Raw genomic sequence first — 10,251 nt, forward strand, 5'->3', positions numbered from 1 at the left:
GAACACGATTCGGGTGTTTTGTAACGACCAGTCAAAGATGTCCGCAAGTGTCATTTCGCTGCCTTACGATTGAGCCTCATCAGGTCCCGTATTCACAAAAAAACTTGCACTAAATCTATGCTTGTTCTAAAACTGTTCGTAAGAGAATATTCAAGCCAATCGTGATCTTGCAGATAATATTAGCGAAAGGGGCCGGCCAACGGCGAAGACCACTTCTGAAGAAAAAGTTCAGAGCCCTTCCATTACTGTGAAGATGGAAGCCAGCGAAGCTGTGACTATGGTGGGTCTGCTGTATAGTGAATATTGCTATAGCGAATTTATATATTATCATTATTGACTATATTGAGCGTCTTCAGCATGCTCGTCAAAGAACAAGGACACCGGCGTGTTGTTTTCGCCCGTCGCGATGGCCAAGTAGTGCGAAGACCACTTCTGAAGAAAAAGCTTTGTGAATTAGGCCCCAGTTACGAAAGAGTTAAGCAATCGATACTCCCTGTATGGTCCAGTGGCGTAACCAGGGCATGGTACACCGGTCACGTGAAGCAGGACGTGCGGCTCGGCTGCGGGAGATGCATGGTTCAATCCCCATCGCCGGACACCCACCGGTGTATAAGACGGATACAGGCAGCTCCCCGGCCAGGCATCCGGCTTTCCAGGGGTGCGTTGCTAGGAAGAGGTGCGTTTAGACCGCTATGCTTGCCGTACAAGAACCAAGACAAACAAAACACCAAGACTCTTCAAAAAGGAGTCTGGTGGCCCCATGCCGCGAACTTCCCAATAAATGGGTGTCCTTCCAAGCATCTGGAACTCCCGTAGTTGAAAAGCACCTCGCCGGGAGCGCGCTTGTACTTTTTTTACTGGTAGACACCCGGCGACAGCACTCGTCTGCCTCCCACAGCAGCGGCGTATGCTCGACTATTTCACCAAAACTGTGGTGGGGACAAGGGGTGCCCAGAGGCCCTCGCAAATCTTGATAGGGCCCCCTTTCGACATGAGAACCCATATAACCAACCGAGCACCAGGACGTGGTACATCTCTACCCAGTAGAAAAAACCGGCGGGTTTCCGGCGGCACCAGGATTGGAACCCAGTACCTCCTCGGCATACCAGGCAGACGCTCTACCATTTCACCACCTCTGCGGTTGAAATGAAATACACTTCGCGCGAAGTATGTTATATGTAAGGTGGTTCCAGCTAACACCGATTGCCTAATCTACGTTGCCATAAGCGTCTCACGCTGTATTCAGCTCTCCGTATGGAACTCGGAACAAACAGCCTAAGTGCGGAGAGTATGCAAATCCGCACATTTTGTTAAGGAGTTTTAGAATTAGCGTCCCAGAGAGGGTTCCCGTACCCAAAAATCAAAACTCCTTTGTGTATACTTTGCGTTCTATTGTATTCTCTTTACGTTCTTTTGAACGCCTGATCAATAGCGTTCCCTAACTTCGGGCCCCCTATATGGAAAACTCCATATTTTTGGTTGCTGTTGGTTATAACTACGAAGATGACGCAGGCAAAATTAGATACATGAAATTTTTCATATTTGCGAACTAATAAAAAAACGGGCCTGTCTGTTCTTTTTCTTTTTTCTTTTTTTTTTTGTGAGCAACTGCATAATGATGCTGCCTTTGAACACTCTTTCAACTCTATACTGTCACCTGTAGTAGTGGGAATAGGGCAAGCGCAGAGGCGCAAGAAGAAAGAAGTGCGCGTGCTAACCGCCCCGCTCGATAGTTAGCTCTCGCCGCCGTTTTCTCCAGAGCCCAGCCGCTCTCAATAAACGTCGTCAGCCGCCTTTTGACGACGCGTGGCAAAGTGGTGGAGGTGCTGGGTACTTCTCACTCATGCCACAGACTCCTCCTGGGAGCAGAAGCACCAGCCCTGTGTTAGTCCATACTCCCGTCCATCGGACCAGCCGCAGGATCCGGGGACTGCCCCCTGAAGACACCGTAGTGCTTCAGACTACCCCAACCGGTATGGAACGTGCAATGACGAATCGGTATACACTTCAGAACCCGCTAGTGCCGAAGTCGTTCCATGGCGACGTCTTCGAAGACGTCGAAGACTGGATGACCGACTTCGAGCGCGTCGCTGAATACAATGAATGGGACGACGCGACTAAACGTAGGAATGTCTACTTTTGCCTCGAGGACGACGCGCGTACATGGTTTCAAAACCGTGAGGAGCAACTGACATCGTGGCGCGAGTTCCGCCGTCATCTACTGGACACCTACGTCAGTCCTGATCGCCGCGAACGAGCCGAACGAGCAATTCAGGTCCGAGTCCAGCTTCCCAACGAAAGCGTTACCGCGTTCGTCGAAGATGTGACGCGCCTCTTCAGACGAGCAGACCCTGGAATGACCGAGGACAATTAGTTGCGTCACCTGATGCGAGGGGTGAAGTAGCAGCTCTTCGCTGGTCTGGTGCGCAATCTTCCGAGGACTGTCGCCGAATTTCTATCCGAGGCTGTCAGCATGGAGAAGATGCTTCAGCAGCGCTCTAACTTTTACGAGCGGCAAGTGAACGCGACTACTGACATGTCCACGGCCATCGGGAGCCACAATGACAACCTTCGAGACCTCATCGGCACCGTTGTGCGCGAAGAGATACTGAAGATTTACGGCACCCCACAAGCCACGGTGAGCATATATAAGAGATGAAGTGCACCAAGCGCTCCGGTCCACCGTTCCTTTTGCTAACACCGCGCCTGCACCTTCTGTACACCACCGTGCGACCTACGCAGAAGTCTTGAGACAGCTTGCTTCGTCCCCGCCGCTGTTTGTTCAGGCCGCTCATCCGGTTGCACTCCCACCAGCCCAACCGGTGCCGTACATCGAGGAACGATGCACGCCTCCACCGTTTCCCCATGCTGCTCCTCCGGTTGTGCTTCCGCAAGAGCAACCGGTACATTACGCCGACGACGACGCATGTCCCCTCGGAAGTCATATGTTTGACGCTCTCCGGATCGCCGTTCTCTGTGTTTCCACTGTGGTGAGGCAGATCATTTGTACCGCAGTGCCCACACCGACGCCTCGGGTTGCGGGGCTTTTCCGCCTACTCGCCGCCACCCCGTCTGGGCCGACGACCTCAGGACATTGAAGATTATCTGGCTCAGCAACGCGTGTCCCCGCCTACCGGGCGGCAGTCGCGCTCGCCGTCGCCAAGGCGATTTTCACCATCGCCCCAGCGGTATTCGAGCGGACGGTCGCCAACTCCCCGCAGGGAAAACTAACTACAGCGACCTTTGGGGGCGAGGCCGCTGGCAGTCGACGCGCTGAAGATTTCCGATCGACGCGAGTATCGAAGGGTACTGGTCCGACATCAACTGCAGCTGAACGAAATGACCGGCTTTCGCTCGACATACCAGTGGTGATCGACGGTTACGCGGTTAGCGCTTTAGTGGATACCGGAGCGGACTATTCTATATTAAGCGGAAAGATGGCGACGTTTCTGAAGAAAGTAATTACCCCTTGGCATGGCTCGCAGATTCGTACGGCTGGCGGTCACGTCGTTACTCCTCTGGGATCCTGCACGACAAGAGTTCGGATTCGAGGATCGACATTCGTGGGGAGTTGCCTTGTCCTACGCGAATGCTCCCGCGACGTAACTCTCGGAGTTGACTTCGTGCAGGAATACGTCGCTGTTATTGACTTACGGGGAGGTGCAGTCACCTTCTCAGCTGACCAAGCAATCGACACAAACGACTACAAACGACGTGACGACGCGCTTCGTGTTTCCGCCGAAAGTGTTACGCTTCCTCCACGAGCCAGTGTTCTAGTCGAAGTTATGTGCAGTGGAATGTGCGAAGGTGGAGTGGTCGCAGAAAGTAACTTAGCGCATCTACTGACGCAAGGTGTTTGTGCGGCCAGGAGTGTGCTACAGCTTCGTGATGGCCGATCTAAGTTGCTAGTCACCAACTTTAGTAACGAGCATCGACAACTCTTCCGCGGTACTTCAATAGCGTTTGCCGAAGAAATAGAACACGTCGCTAAATGCTTTGCCCCTGAACCAGTGAGGATGGATGACAAATCACTGGGCAACGTCGACATTAATCCAGAGTTATCTAACGACAAACAGGCGGCACTGCACGAGCTCTTGCTTGAATTCAGGGCATGCTTTGCAAGCTCGTCTAAGGTACGCCAGACTTCGGTTACAAGGCACAGGATCATCACATGCGACGACGCACGCCCGATACACCAGCAGCCCTACCGCGTGTCGGCAAAGGGACGCGCAGCGATTCGTACGCAAGTACAAGAGATGCTTAATGACGGCATGATCGAACCTTCCAACACCTCATGGTCGTCTCCGGTCGTTCTTGTCAAAAAGAAAGACGGAACGCTACGCTTTTGCGTCGACTACCGGAAGCTCAACAACGTAACTACAAAGGACGTGTACCCACTGCCGCGTATTGATGACTCGTTAGGTAGACTGCGGCGTGCCCAGTTCTTTTCGTCACTTGATTTGAAAAGTGGATACTGGCAGATCGAGGTAGACGAACGAGACCGCGAGAAAACTGCCTTTGTGACTCCCGACGTCCTTTACGAATTTCGAGTGCTCCCTTTCGGTTTGTGTTCAGCCCCAGCAACTTTCCAGCGAATGATGGATACTGTCCTCGCTGGATTGAAGTGGCAGACTTGCCTTGGTGTATCTTGACGACGTAGTTGTCTTTTCTGAAACATTTGAGCAACATCTTCATCGCCTGCGGCATGTGCTAGAAGTGCTCCGATCGGCTGACCTCACGCTTAAATCAGAGAAGTGCCACTTCGGTTATGAAGAGCTCAAGTTTTTCGGACACGTCGTCAGCGCCAAAGGAGTTCGACCCGATCCCGACAAGCTTGCCGCTGTAGCAGCTTTTCCTCCACCTGCCGACAAGAAGGCCGTCCGACGCTTCCTGGGCTTGTGTGCGTATTATCGCCGCTTCATCGACAACTTCTCGAAGATTGCGGAACCCCTGACTCGCCTTACCAGGGATGACACGCCATTTGCCTGGATGAATGAGCAACAGGCGGCCTTCGCTGAACTACGACAACGCATGCAGTCAGCACCCGTCCTGGCACATTTCGACGAGGAGGCTGACACCGAGGTGCATACTGTCACCAGTAACATCGGCCTTGGCGCAGTACTCGTCCAACGTTAAGACGGCATTGAAAGAGTAATCGCTTATGCTAGCCGCTCGCTGTCCCGTGCCGAGGCGAACTACTCTGCTACAGAAAAAGAGTGTCTCGCGGTCGTCTGGGCGATCATGAAGTTTCGCCCTTATCTCTACGGCCGTCCCTTCAAAGTGGTGACAGACCACCATGCTCTATGTTGGTTGGCGAATATACGCGATTCTTCAGGACGGCTGGCACGGTGGAGTTTGCGGCTACAGGAATTCGACGTCACCATAGTTTATAAGTCTGGCCGCAAGCACGAAGACGCTTACACGTTGTCGCGTGCTCCCGCCGAATCTGTCAGTCGACAGTCAGAGGACGACGAGGGCTTCCTGGGCGCCCTTACTACGTCGGACTTGGTCAGATGGCAGCGTGACGACGCTGAAATTCGAACTCTCATCGACCATTTAGAGGGCCGTCAAACAACCATACCACGCCATCTACGTCGCGTCTTGACGTCCTTCTGTCTAAGAGACAATGTGCTGTACAAGAAGAACGCCCGCCCGAACGACCGAGCCTACCTCCTAGTAGTTCCCAAAGACTTGCGGGACGATATTCTTTTCGCTTTCCACGACGAGCCTACATCTGGCCACCTCGGCTGCTCACGAAAGCTTGCTAGAGTCCGCGAGATGTATTACTGGCCCGGGCTTTCGGCGAGCGTCAAACAGTATGTTAAAGGCTGCCGTGAATGTCAGCGACGAAAGTCACCACCCCTGAAGCCCGCCGGGTTATTGCAAACCATCGAACCACCTCATAAACCATTCGACCAAGTAGGCTTGGACATTCTTGGGCCTTTTCCTCTGTCAACCGAAGGCAACAAGTGGGTGATTGTCGCCACTGACGTACTATTTAACCCGCTATGCCGAGACAGAGGCGCTCCCACGAGCCACGGCTTATGAGGTAGCGCAGTTCTTAATGTCTCACATTGTATTCTTCCCCATCTTCTGTTATCACAGACAGAGGAACGGCGTTCACGGCACAGCTCATGGACGAAATTTTTCAACTAAGCAATACCAGGCACCGAAAGACGACCGCTTACCATCCGCAGTCCAACGGCCTTACGGAGCAATTAAACAAGACCATCACAGACATGATCTCTATGTACATCGACGTCCAGCACAAAACATGGGATCGTATCCTGCCTTATGTGACCTTCGCGTATAATACCGCCGTACAAGAAACAACGCGCTTCACACCATTTCGCCTCGTCTACGGCCGCGAAGTACAGACGATGCTGGACGCTATGCTTCCATGCCACGATATGCTTCCATGCCGCGACGCCGAGAGCCTAACTACTGACTTCGAAGAATTTGCTCAGCGCGCTGAGGAGGCTCACCAACTCGCTCTGCATATCGGTGAGCAGCAACACGCCGATGCACGGCGCTATAACTCCCGTCACCGGCAAGTGCGCTACAGTCCTGGAGACCAAGTGTTGGTGTGGACCCCTGTTCGCCGCCGTGGCCTTTGTGAAAAGTTGCTCAGCCGGTATTTTGGCCCATACAAAGTGCTGTGCCGCATTAGTGACGTGAACTATGAAGTCGTTCCAGACAGTGCGGCGCAAACACGGCGTGGACAACCACCTAGCCCTGACGTAGTTCACGTCGTACGCATCAAGCCCTACGTTGCGCGTTCGTGATTTTTACGCTCCCATATGCACCTACTGCACTTACTCTGTTTCTAGAGCGGTAGAGAATTGTTTCTAGCTACGCTGCTGTAGCTCTCACTGTGTTCTGTGCGCGAGCATCTTCATTGAGCGTGTTTTGTTTTTTGCTGTTTTTTTCCCTTTCCCACACCAGTTCTTGAGCATCGAGCCGATGCTCTTTCTGTGGAAGGGGGGAAATGTCACCTGTAGTAGTGGGAATAGGGCAAGCGCAGAGGCGCAAGAAGAAAGAAGTGCGCGTGCTAACCGCCCCGCTCGATAGTTATCTCTCGCAGCCGTTTTCTCCAGAGCCCAGCCGCTCTCAATAAACGTTGTCAGCCCCCTTTTGAAGACGCGTGGCAATACTATGCCGTAAAATTGACATGTTTTTCTGAATCTAGCATCCGTGCATAAACATGGCAGATATGACATTGCAGGCTAGCGTTGTGGCACTGAAAGCCTTATTAGACAGTTTGGAGTAGCGTTTGCAACCAAAAGTAAACGCATTACGTACGTAAATAAATGAAGTTGGCATCAATGCGCATGCTCCGAACGTTATTGGGTTTCTGTGGTTTAGGTGCGCTATGATAACGTATACGTTATTTGGCGAGTGTAAGGTTCGTAATGTTTACAAACGCTACGAAATTGCGTTGTCCAACATGGCGGTACCCATGACTCCCGCCGCAGCGTGAATTCTCGTCATGGCTACGTTCTCGCTCTCGTTGATCGCCAGTAACTATTGAAATGAGCTTTCGCTTCCTCTAAACTCACCTGAAACGTTAGTTATGAGTGCATAGCGCTTCCCATTTATGAGATCGTTCAGTGATTCCGGCCTCTGTATGCCTAAACGAGACGCGTCCGCGTAGCAACAACAGGATGGTTATTAATGGATTGCCTGGGCTTGGATACATTTGGCACAAGGCACCGGACGGCGCTCTGTCTTCTAACATCCTTCTTACATTTGCGTTCCCGCACCTTAAACTAAATGTCTTGAAGGGACAAGCACCGTAACGTCCCGCAAAGGTGCTTGCGTTTAATGTACTATCGACCAAAAAAGTTTACGGACCACGGGATCTCAGAAAACGCTAAATATCCGAGAAGCCTTTAAATGTAGCCAGTAAAACCGAACATCGCAATGTTGTTCGCAAATACCAGCAGAAGCTGGAAATGGGAATACCAGGCTGCGTTTTGAGGCTGCGGAGATATTCAGCTTTTTGTCAGATCCCTTGGTCCATCTGGAGTAGCATGATAGGCACGCCGCTAAGCAAACCTCTTCAGGATCCAAACCCCCCTCTCACTCTCTCTCTCTACTCAAAAAAAATTCTTGGCACAAGACTGTGGCGATGTAGCACCGTCATCGGCTACGGCTCCTTTATGTTTAACAGACATCTGCTAAAAGCGTATATTGTCATGTTGTCGTGAGCCCGTCGAATAACACACTGTCAAAAGCGTGACTTCAAAACGTGAAATCTTTATTGGGTGAACCTGTGCCCAGCAAAAGAAGTCGCACTCAAATCACAGCGGTAGCGGCGAGAACAGTCAGTGATCGCCGAAATCTGATCAGTGGGCCAAGTGCGTCGGCTTTTTTTATACATGACGCGTCGAAGGTTCCAGCGGAATCGCTGGTGTCTGCGTGCCTTCCAGAAAGTACTACACAATTCGCGTCGCGCATGTAATCAGGTTACACAAGGTTCGGTGACAGCAGACAACGGCTGAACCATCGATAACATTCGAGAAACTTCCGATACATGCAGGCGCGTCCTGCGCCGAGCGATAACGTTTAACATTTGTTAGTCGGGGAAAAGCGGTCACCGGAGAAAGATAAACAAGTACACGTGTCAATGCACCCCTCTTAAAAAGAATCGGCCCGATGCTGAGCGACATGAGCGAAAGTTTCCGTATAGTGAAGAAAAGACAACAACAAAGCAACAAAGAAACAAAGTCCCGAAGTTCGTCAGCGGGCGTAGAAAGGCTTAAGATGCACGCAACACATCGACTACTTCAGGTCGCGCATGGCGCCGCTGTGATTCCGAAATGCCGTCTGGCACGACCGCATAGTCCAGTGCGCCAATACGACGCATAATCTTGTAGGGTCCGAAATGACGTCGCAAAAGTTCCTCACTAAGTCCTCGTCGGCGTATCGGGGTCCAAACCCAAACACGGTCGCCGGGCTGGCATTCCACGTAGCGTCTTCGAAGATTGTAGTGTCGGCTGACCGCCTTTTGCTGGCTCTTGATGCTTAGCCGGGCAAATTGTCGTGCTTCTTCAGCGCGCTGCAGATAGGCAGCGACGTCGAGATTCTCTTCGTCGGTAACGTGTGGCAGCATGGCGTCGAGAGTCGTCGTCGGGTTCCTTCCGTAAATCAGCTTGAACGGCGTGATCTGCGTTCTTTCTTGCACCGCAGTGTTGTAAGCGAAGGTTACGTAGAGAATGACCGCATCCCAGGTCGTGTTTTTGACGTCGACATACATAGATAACCTGTCGGCGAGGTACACTTATCCAGTCGCTCTGTAAGGTCATTTGTCTGCGAGTGGTAGGCGGTTGTCCTGCGGTGACTTCTCTGACTGTATTACAGGGTGGATTGAGTAAGCTCCGCCGTAAAAGCAGTTCCTCTGTCGGTAATCAGGGCTTCTGGATCACCATGTCATAACAGGATGTTATCGACGAAGATGTTCGCTACTACGGCCGCGGTACCGTAGGGTAGGGCTTTCGTTCTGGCGTAGCGGGTAACGCAGTCGGTAGCCACGACGATCCACTTATTCCCGGATGTTTGACGTCGGAAATGGCTCCAACAATTGTGTCTATTGCGACGATCCAAACCTCTCTTTCTCTCCCTCTACTCAAAAACATTTTCTTCGTACAAGACTGTAGCGATGTAGCACCGTCATCAGCTACGGCTTCTGTATGTTTAAGAGACATCTGCTAAAAGCTTATATTGTCGAAGTTGCCGACACGCAAACTTGACTTGTGAGCTATGCATTCAATTTTTCGAACTGGTCTCGATAGTACAACTTCTGCCCTGCTGCATGGGTGTCTATGTGGCAAAGCGTTAGGACTTGCGGGACTATCTGAAAAGACAGTTTTATTTAAAAATATAAATTAACGTTTGCCAATCATCACACTAAAGAGCGACGTTATGAAATAGGTCGCGCGCAATATCATTAATAAAAACCACAAGAAGAAAGGAGCTCGGTCAGAACAGAACTCTAGAGAACTCCAGAATACACCGTTGGTATTTCGGAGCAATGATCCCGAACAGAAACAAATTGATGTCTTTCGGTCACTTACGCGTAATGCCAGTTTATAAAATGCCAGTTTCCAAATATCGTGTCTAAATAAAAACAAAGTAGAGTTTTGAGAAATTTTTGGCAAATGCTGTTGAACAATCCATCAATATTGCATCAATTTGGTGGCCGCTGTTAACTGATTTAGTAAAGTCGCGATTGTTTCAACAAGTCGAGTT

The 10,251-nt window shown here is 51.2% G+C and overlaps 1 protein-coding gene across 1 annotated transcript in view; it reads left to right on the forward strand.

Annotated features, from left to right (window-relative positions):
* The window catches only part of LOC119431642 (iroquois-class homeodomain protein IRX-6), a 181,632-nt gene that overhangs the window by 153,002 nt on the left and 18,379 nt on the right, over positions 1-10,251 (forward strand). The gene's annotated exons all lie outside the window — the stretch shown is intronic.

Source organism: Dermacentor silvarum, chromosome 1, assembly GCF_013339745.2.
Source record: "Dermacentor silvarum isolate Dsil-2018 chromosome 1, BIME_Dsil_1.4, whole genome shotgun sequence".
Classification (NCBI taxonomy): domain Eukaryota; kingdom Metazoa; phylum Arthropoda; class Arachnida; order Ixodida; family Ixodidae; genus Dermacentor; species Dermacentor silvarum.